This window comes from Pteropus alecto, unplaced genomic scaffold, assembly GCF_000325575.1.
Source record: "Pteropus alecto unplaced genomic scaffold, ASM32557v1 scaffold673, whole genome shotgun sequence".
In the NCBI taxonomy this organism is placed as follows: Eukaryota; Metazoa; Chordata; class Mammalia; order Chiroptera; family Pteropodidae; genus Pteropus; species Pteropus alecto.
Window position 1 is genome coordinate 419,538 of NW_006434826.1, and position 9,512 is coordinate 429,049.

General features: G+C 33.7%; 1 long non-coding RNA gene across 1 annotated transcript in view; it reads left to right on the forward strand.

Annotated features, from left to right (window-relative positions):
• The window catches only part of LOC112478312, a 25,217-nt gene extending 16,438 nt beyond the window's left edge, over positions 1-8,779 (forward strand). The window contains exon 3 of the long non-coding RNA XR_003045763.1: positions 6,800-8,779. This is a non-coding gene — a long non-coding RNA (uncharacterized LOC112478312). The remainder of the gene's footprint in view (positions 1-6,799) is intronic.
• Positions 8,780-9,512: the final 733 nt, after the last annotated feature.

Consider the following 9,512-nt stretch of genomic DNA (forward strand, 5'->3'; position numbering starts at 1 on the left):
GTCTATTTCTGAAATTGTTGATATGACTCGTTTCGAAGCTCACTGAGTTTTTTCAGAAGTACCATCCTGAATTTTCTGTCATTTAAATCACATACTTCTATGTATGTAAATTTATGTTCCAAAAATTTTTCTCTTTCTTTCTGAGATGCCTTGTCACCTTGGCTGTTTATGGTGTTTAATGGACTATTTCTCCACCTGGGCATTAATGTAAGTGTATTCAACTTTTTTTTTTTCCCAGAATGAAATTTTATTATATAAAGGTCTCTCTTTAGCCTGTTCCAAAAAAGGTCTTTTTTTTTTTTTTTGATTTCCAGTAGGTGGCTTCTAAGTCTCTTGGATCCCTGCTTTATATAAAGACTTAATAATGCCTTTTTTTTTCCTTAAAGATATTTAATCACACTCACTACTCTCAGTCTCCGTCCCTGTCAGTGTTAGCAACACTTTCGGCAGTGTTTGCTCAGATTCCCCTGGGGCTCTGAGGCGTTATGTCTCTGAAAATATGGCAGGAGGGGCCCTTTGGGTTGGCGTTTGGAGGATCTGGCTCAGCCTCATTTTTACAACCACGGCTGGTAAAAATCAAGTGTTTTTTCTCTGCCATACTGCTTCTCTGCTTTAGCTCTGATGCATAGGCCCTGTCACCAGGTGTGTGGAGCTCACATCACTTCCAGTCAGGGCTGTTCAGGGAAGTCGCTGCACATTCTGCCCTCCTCCTCCTCCTACAGGGAGCTCCAGCGGTTGTGAGAGACAGCTTCTTTATTTTTCCCAGTCCACTGCCCAGTACCCAAGGCTCTGACCATGGTAGCTCTTAATCATAGATCCCACACTCAGACATGCTGGTGTGCAATTTTGGCTCTTTTTGTTGAGTTTCAGATGTTCAGCTTATTGTTGTTTCAAGGGGAGAGATCTGGGAACTTCTCTCACTCCACCATGTTTCTCAAACCTCCCTCACTTGTTCTTTAACCATTTATGGAATTTTTGTCACAGTATTCTATTAGTCTGATGTGACCAAATATCATTTTTCATTAGAATAGGAGACTTCAATTAGTGCTATTCAACTAATGATCTGCCCCAAAGAAGGGTAAATCAGAATCTTCTGGGGGATTCACCTTGAAGGCTGAGAAGAGGACTTATGGCATGACTGCTTTTCTAATATTTCTCAAACTACAACCATTGATTCTGCAAAGTACTTAGAGAAAAACACATGGAATCCTATATAAAATAATTAAGAGGAATAAATGAAGCATTTTCCATATGTGATTGCTATATTTTTAAATATCAAACATATCATAGTTAGTAATAAAAATGAAAATACTAGCAATACTAATTATAGCTTTTTAAATTGGGTGTCATTCTCATAAGTTAAGTACTTTACAGATATCATTTTGCTTAAAAGGTGTAGTAATATTTATCTTGATATATAATGTTGAAGATTCTAAAGCTTAGAGAGGTTAGTAAAGATCAGAGATGTGTATGGAGCATAGGCCTGTCTGATAATAAAGTCAGGGAATCTTGAACAATTTATTACATGAAATTTTTAAGTACCTGTCTTTTCTCTACTATTCTATTAAGGTAATTTTTAATTTGAGTTGTGCCTTTGGTAAATCATCTGAGTTATAAAATTTTTAATACATATTTTTTATAAAATTTCTCTTTGCCTCTTGTCCTTTAATCTCATGTATATCTTAGCATGTATGGAATATCATCTAATAGGACTCTTTCATTAGTTAAACTGAGATGTTTGAGTGCTAGAGTATCCAAATGCCTTGTGCATTTTAATAAAACATAAGCATAGCAATCTCTATCAAGGAATCTTGATAGAAAGCATATGCTGTAAATACATAAATGAAATTAGATTTTGAAAATTGAAAGTGACAGCATTAAAATAATGATTTCCTTGAATTGGTTGTCAGCAATTATTTCAAGATATTACATAGAGGATTAATTAGGGACAAGATATCAAGAGTGAGTAAAACAAGGAGAAGAACTGATTAATAGAACTTATGAAAGTTTCTGGAGATAAAAAATGAATTAGCTTTGGAAAAAGGCTTGTGTTTTGAATAATGATTATAAAGAATGACAAACTAAATTTCTGTTCCTTATTTCTGAAACATAAAATTCTCAGTGTGTGCTTTTGGATGCATATAAAATATAAATTAAACTGAAATGCAGGCCTCAAAAATATAAAAATTAAAAAATCAAAAGAAATCAGGAAATAATTAAGACACACTAAATTGTTAATTGTGTACTGTGTAGATAAAACAAAGAAATCCTTTACCTACTGTAATTTCCCTGTTTCTTCCACAGAAAGATTGTCACTATTTGACATTAAATATAGTTACTGTATGGTCAAACTGACTATTATTAAACGTATTTTCCTTAGTTGTAAATTTTCTTGAACATCAGTAATGTTCGATGTTTTCACCATCCTCTACCTCCTTGAAATTCTTCCTCTCCTTTGGCTAACAGTTAACTGCTCTTTTCCATGGCCTCTTCGGTGGCTGTTTCTTTCATTCACTAAATGAAGGTTATCTCCAAATTCAGTCTTTTGCTCTTTTCTCCTGCCAGTCTCTCAGAAAGACCAGACTAGATGGCCCTGGAGGCTCATTAATTCTTCTCTTTTGACAGATAAACAAAGTGGGTCATTGTATCAGAGTTGGCTCAATGGAGCTAAACTGCCTCCCCCTGGTACAAACTGCTTAGCTTCTTCAGCTTCCCTGCCTTAAGGTATGTTTTCTTGACCAGGAAACTCCCATTGTTATGTGATCAATGCATTTTTCCTTAGCTTACTTCCAAATTCCCTTTCAAAATGTAGAGTAGTACTATTTTAATTCTAATGCTTTTAGCTCTTTTTATGGTGTTCAGATATGTACAAATTAGATTCTTCTCTCTATGGGTTAAGGAGACTAGAGAGATGCTTTTCTTTCTTTGATGCCTTTCTGCCTGATTTCCCAAATTAAACTTCATTTTGTGTTTATACCATGTGATGCTAGTGATCCCTTACATAAAACTCTCTTGGCTTAAGTAATCATCCTATGTGATTTCTTCCAAAGTCTATACGCCCAGTCTTGAACCTCTTTTGAATTTTCAGTTTATTTCCAACTATTTTCTTGATTTAACTTATGTCACCTAGGATCAAAAGTATAAAATTATCTTTGTTTAATTCCTTTCTCGTCATCACCAGTCATCAAGTCCTATCAACTTTTCTTTTGTATATGTTCTATATTTTCCCCATCTCACTGGCTATAATGATTAATTTTAGGTGTCAACTTGACTGAACCATGGGAAGCCCAGATAGCTGATGAAATATTATTTTTGAGTGCATCTGTGAGGGTATTTGGGATTTGAATCGGTATACTAAGTAGAGAAGGTCACTTTTATCGATGTGGGTGGGTATCATCCAAGTTGTTGAGGGCTGAACAGTAAGTACCAAAAGGTAGAGAAACAACAAATGTGCTCTCTGCTTGAGCTTGACCATCCATCTTCTTCTGCTCTCTGACATTGGTGTTCGTGGTCTTTGGGCCTTCACACAGACTAGGGCTTACACCATTTCCATTCATTCCTGTTTCTCAGTCCATTGGAATTGGTTTGAAATTATACCACTAACTTTCTTGGGCCTCCAACTTGCAGACAGCCAATCGTAGCCATGGCATTTCTTATGTCTCCATAATCATGTGAACCAAGCTCTCAATATAAATTTATTTATGTCTCTATCTGTAAACTTATCTATCATCTATCTGTTTTTCTGTATGTCGTTCAGTCTGCTTGTCTATCATCTATCACCTATTTATATCTATCATCTATCATCTATTTTTTTATCATTTATTATCTACTATCATCTATCATCTTTTATCATCTATCTGTCTATCCATATCAAACCTATCAGTTTTGTTTATCTGCAGAACCCTAGGATATAGCTGAATACTTGTTCAGGTATAGACTATTCTTTTAACATTTATTTTATCTCTGTATAAGCTATCATACACAGTGAACTAACTTGTCATGTTATTTCTCTCCCTAAAAGGAATCTGCAAGCACATATTTTCTTCATTTGTATTTCAAATATTTGTGAAAAATTAAAACTGAAAACATACAGGTAGCCACCTACATACTCAGATTTCCCTTTTCTATTTTCAGATATCTTAATTCTGTAGACTTGAGGAAAAGGAGTACAAAAATATTTTAAAGAAGCATCTCAAGTGATTAATATCGGGCAATTAAAAAAACATACATATTTTGAGAAACACTGCTTGACAATGTTTCTTTTACTTAAGTGTTTCCCATTTGTCTTCTTCATGAATTCACTAGTACTGCTATGCTGCTCACTGTCCTCTGAACTCACCTTGTAAATTCCTTTCCTCAAGCTTTTTCTTCCAATTTTCTCCTTCAATCTTTTCTCATTCCTCTTCCAGTACACTAATCAGAATCAATTGCATTGAACAAAACCAGTTCTTGCTTCAAATACAGTTTTCACTTCCTTCAAGAAGCTATTTAGTTCACCACAGCACTTATTCTCTTTATACTCAAATCATACATGTCTACATTTCTCTTATAGCAATTAGCCACATACTTCTTTGGTGTTACTACTTATTTATATGCTTACACATAATAGTTTCTCCAACAGAATACAAACTCCTTGAAGACAACGATGTCATTCTTACTTTTCCCCTTACCTAACTCAGAAAAATGCTTCTGCTTATCAAGTACTCAATATATTCATCTAATGTATAGTTTTGGCATGATCCTTATAGCATAAAAATAATGTTTCATGAGCCATGTGACAGAAAACAGATTCATATTACATGTATTTCAACAATAAAAGGAACATTGTTGTTGCAAGTAAAATAATAATTTTAAAATATTAGTCTGCAAAAAGGTTATATATTTGTATACACACACAAACAAATACAGTATTTTCTTGGTTTGTTTTGTTCTTGTAAATCTCTCGATGTGTCCATTGACACAATTTAGGATCTTTTTCCTAAATATAAGATATATGCCTTTCTGGCATAATTAAATATGAAATAAAGTCCAAGTCTTTGTGTCTATTATATAAATTATCTTGATTCTATATAATTGTAAGTAAACACACTAGCAATAGTCAAAGAATGATAATTATTACAAGAGGACCCACAAAGCCTTTACCAATCCATGTAATATAATCAAGGATAATAAGTAATATCTGATCTCAGGATCAAAAACTGCACAATCCCAATATCCTATGTTATACATATATATTTACCACTTTTATCTTAATGGCAGTAGTTCTGTTATTTGGCCATATATCTAGCATTTTATTATCATTTCATATGTTTATTCATAAAATGTCTTTGTAAATGTAATGCAATTTACAATCACTGAGAAGAATTATAACATTCTGTTTCTACTAATTAGTTGAGGTCAGAATTACATAAATGCTGGCCAAAGTCAATCATAACAATCTCTAAGAGCAAGTACAATATGAGTTTTGTATATAAATAATAAATGTCAAAAGGTAAAGTTCAATAGAGCAATAGATAACTTGACAGCATTTCTTTGACAGAAAATATCAGAGCATGCACTGCAGGGTGGAAAAATTAATTTTCCTTCTAACTTCTAAGGTCTTCTGGCTGGACTAAAAATCAATTTATCATGAGAGGTTAACAGAAAAAAAAATAACCAAATTTGAGAAAATACAAGGATTACATAAGAATATGAGACCAGATTAGTCAGTTAAGGCTTGTATGAAATATTGAGCTAAGAAAACAGGGGCTGGGGGTGGGGGTAGTGGTTGTGGACTTCAAAATGCAGGACAGCAATTCACATGGAAATGGAAATCAGATGTTTGATAAACAAATGTTTGTTGGGCTGTCTTTAACAATGGGGCTTTTATCAAATGGGCCTTGCTAGTTTCTCCCTATCATACTAGTTCCTATTAAATTATAGCTATCTTTGATAATAGGACATTTCTTTGAGATAGTTATGGGGAAGTTCAGAAGTATTTCCTGAATTTTATTTTCTTAAAAATAACCAGCTTAAAATAATTAATACTGCACAGGGCATATTTTGGGATGCCAAATTCTGCTTCCCCTTAGCATCAAACATAATTTACTAGGTAGATTGTCTATTATACAGGTAAAGGAGTTTTCACTATTTTCCCCTGAAACAAATCTTCTCCATCTCCATACTTTTATCTATACTATTTTCTCCTTCAGGATCCATATCAAATAGTATCTACTCTGAGATCAGCCACATAGTATCTGTGTTCCCATTCAGCCTTGTAAAATAGGAGTTTATCTATGAAACAGTGAAGGAAGGACATTTTGGAGGTAATGGTGCAAGCAAAAGCAGCTAGGTGTAGTTATTTCTTGAGATTAAAGGAAAATATTTCAATGTGAAAACTGAGAAACACATTGCTAAGCAAAACAGGATCGAGAGTCCCCCTGAAGGTGAGAAAATGAAACTTCTGAAGGTTCATTCTATTTATATTCCTTCTATGTGTTTTTTCCCCCAGATCTCTTTCTATTACATAAACATAATGTTGAAATTTATTTTTTGTCTCATTAATGGGAAGTTGTTTCTTGTATTTCCTTAGCATATTTAACCAAAATATTTTACAACTTGTTAAGGCTGGTCAGAATAGAATATTTTGTAATAGCTGTAATCGCTTTCTATTTATCGTTTGGCTGCCACCTTAGACTTCACAACATTCACCCATACTAGCATGAATCGTGTCCTGGAATTCTGGATTATAGAAAACCTGTTTTCTTTGCATGTTCTGCGGACTGTCCCTAAATGAAATAGATTTTCTATCCCCTCCTAGTGACAGCAAATGAAGCACGGTATTGAAACATTGGACCGCATTGTTCATCACAAATGATGGAGGTCTCTTCACCATACACACACCCTTCCAAAATGTGGCTGCCTGATCCCGCTTCGTATGAATTTCCAACATGAAAACTTCCAGGATTCTCTAATCGTTTTCACACTTTGTAGATGTTGGAGGATTCCAAGTTTGCATCAGAAAGTGCAGTTGGCAAGTGATCTCTTGAAACAACACTGCAGGCAATTCAATTTATCTATTTTTTAATTCCCAAACAGGAAATGTTTGGAGCCCAGATCAAAACAGAAGCTCGCAGAACAGGAGTTACTCAACTCACAGCTCTTAACTCAAGTATTATTCCTCAGAGGGATCTATCTTCCTTCTTAAGCAAGCATGTATACCCGTTTTAAGGCTCCAATAGGTTTTCAGTGCCTTAATTGAATGGCTCTCAGAGATGGCTACATGCATTTCACAACACATTTTCTGTTCATTTATAAAATGGCATTGCTAAGGACACAGATTACAAGCAATTCTTCACTAGAAAGATTTCTCATCGCATTCTATAATGACACTACAGGCAATAAACCATGGACTTTCATTCTCCTTGACAAAGGGACACTGTACAGGACAGCTGTTAAAGACTCTCTCCCATAAATGACAAGCTAGCTAACACTCTATGAGTGCCGGCTTATTCAGTCTGTTCAGATGGTAAGTTCAAACTCATGAGTCTCTAAAGAGTTTACAACTAGCTTTTTATTCTGAATACAGGTCACATCATGAACAGAGCTACATTCATGTCAGACTGGGTATGAAGTTTACTCCCCTCAAGAACACTAGGGCAAAGAGCTTGCCCATATCAAAAATGTATTACATGCATTACAAGAATTAACTGTAATCACTTTCTCTCTATATATATATATTTGGCTGCCTAACAAAATATTTGCTTGTTAAATCTCATTTCGATGTTTAATTATTAGAGGAAAAACCTGAACTAACACAGCACATTAGGAAATTAAAATTTAAAAAGTAATATTAGTATTTCAAAATATATAAATTAAATTCAAAGTATTCATAAACATTTACAAAAAGAGCTATAGGGAAAATAAAGATGAAGAATTTTAAAAATTAATATAGAACTGTAATATATAAATCTAGGTATTAAAATATGTTTCAACATTATAATGAAGATAAATTGAATAGGTATAATATGTATTCATTTATGTGAAGACAAAAAATGACTAAGGAAACCTTGAGGGTTATACCATTATTTAAACATGACTACAATGTAGAAGAGTGCCATACATTATAGGATACTTTAAAATAATATGAGAAACTCCAATTAATATTTCTCTTAGGTCAGCAACTACATGGTTGCTATCACTCTTTTCTTCCACATCACTGGCAGACACTACAAGGTACACAGAGTTCTCTTTCCCACTAAGCGCAATCCTTGTCAAGATACCTTCTAATAATAAATAGGAAAGCATTATTTGTCACATTTGTCTTAATCATAGAGTTTAGCTCAATTTCACTTGAAGAGTAGCAGAACATGCCACCCTAATTTACAACAGTAGGAGTTTAACACGTCACCCCAAAATATGCCACTTTTTGGTATATTGATTACTTTGAGCTGTAGGCATTTACAAAACAGCAGATTCAGGGAGAGGTTTTCTCTGAACTCCCTTTATCTACCTAAAGTCAGATCCTCAAAAAGGAACTCAATTGTTATAGACTCTCTCTCCCTAGGAGCTTCATCAACTAGCAAAGATTGATTCTTATCACAGGAGAACAGACTAGCAGTGGACGGAACACCCAGACAAACTTTGTCACAAACTATTACATCTCCCATCTACTCTTCTAAGAACCCATTTATCCTTCCAAAGAGCTATTTACTCTAAGAGGCTTATAATCCCCTTCCCTTTCCCTATTAAGATAATATTTAATCCTGAATTCTAAAGACACCTCTTTGAGTTACTCATCTTTCCTAGGTATCTCCCATGTATACATAAAATATACATGATAATAAATTTGTGTTTGTTTTTCTCTTGTTAATCTTTTTTTTAAATTATTATTATTATAGAGTCTCAGCTAAGAACTCAGAAGGGTACAGGAAAAATTACTTTTCCTCCCCTACATAGTCATACTACTTAAAAGAGAGAACGAATGCTAAAATTGATGAAGACTCAGAGAAAACTGCATAGAAAATAAGTAAGAAAATAAATACCATCAGAACAATCTCAGCGTAAGAACTGACTTTCCAACTTTCACAGTTATCAAAACATTAAGGGATGAATTTCTCACAACTGTAAGTTTCAAAAGAGGCCAGCGACATTGTGGTAAAAACATTAGAAAAATCAAGTATTAAATTATTATGCTGACTAAATGATCTTCATAGTATATTTCATGCATTATATGATATTACTCTAAGAACAAAATTTTGATGAGTAAGAGTAACCTATTTTCCTCTACTTCCATTGAAATTCATATTGAGCAAAATGGTTTAAATTAAGATATAAGATTGAATGTAGATATAGAGAAGCTTCTTATTTGCCTGAATGGTAAAAGCTTGAAATTAATGCTTATTTATGTGAGGGAGGGGCTAATACTTGAACTCAATTCATTGCAAAAAATAATAAAATTGAAGTCATGATTTTGAGAAAGGTGTGTTTCAATAACAAAATATTTTTTAAAATGCCATTAACTCCTTAAGAAA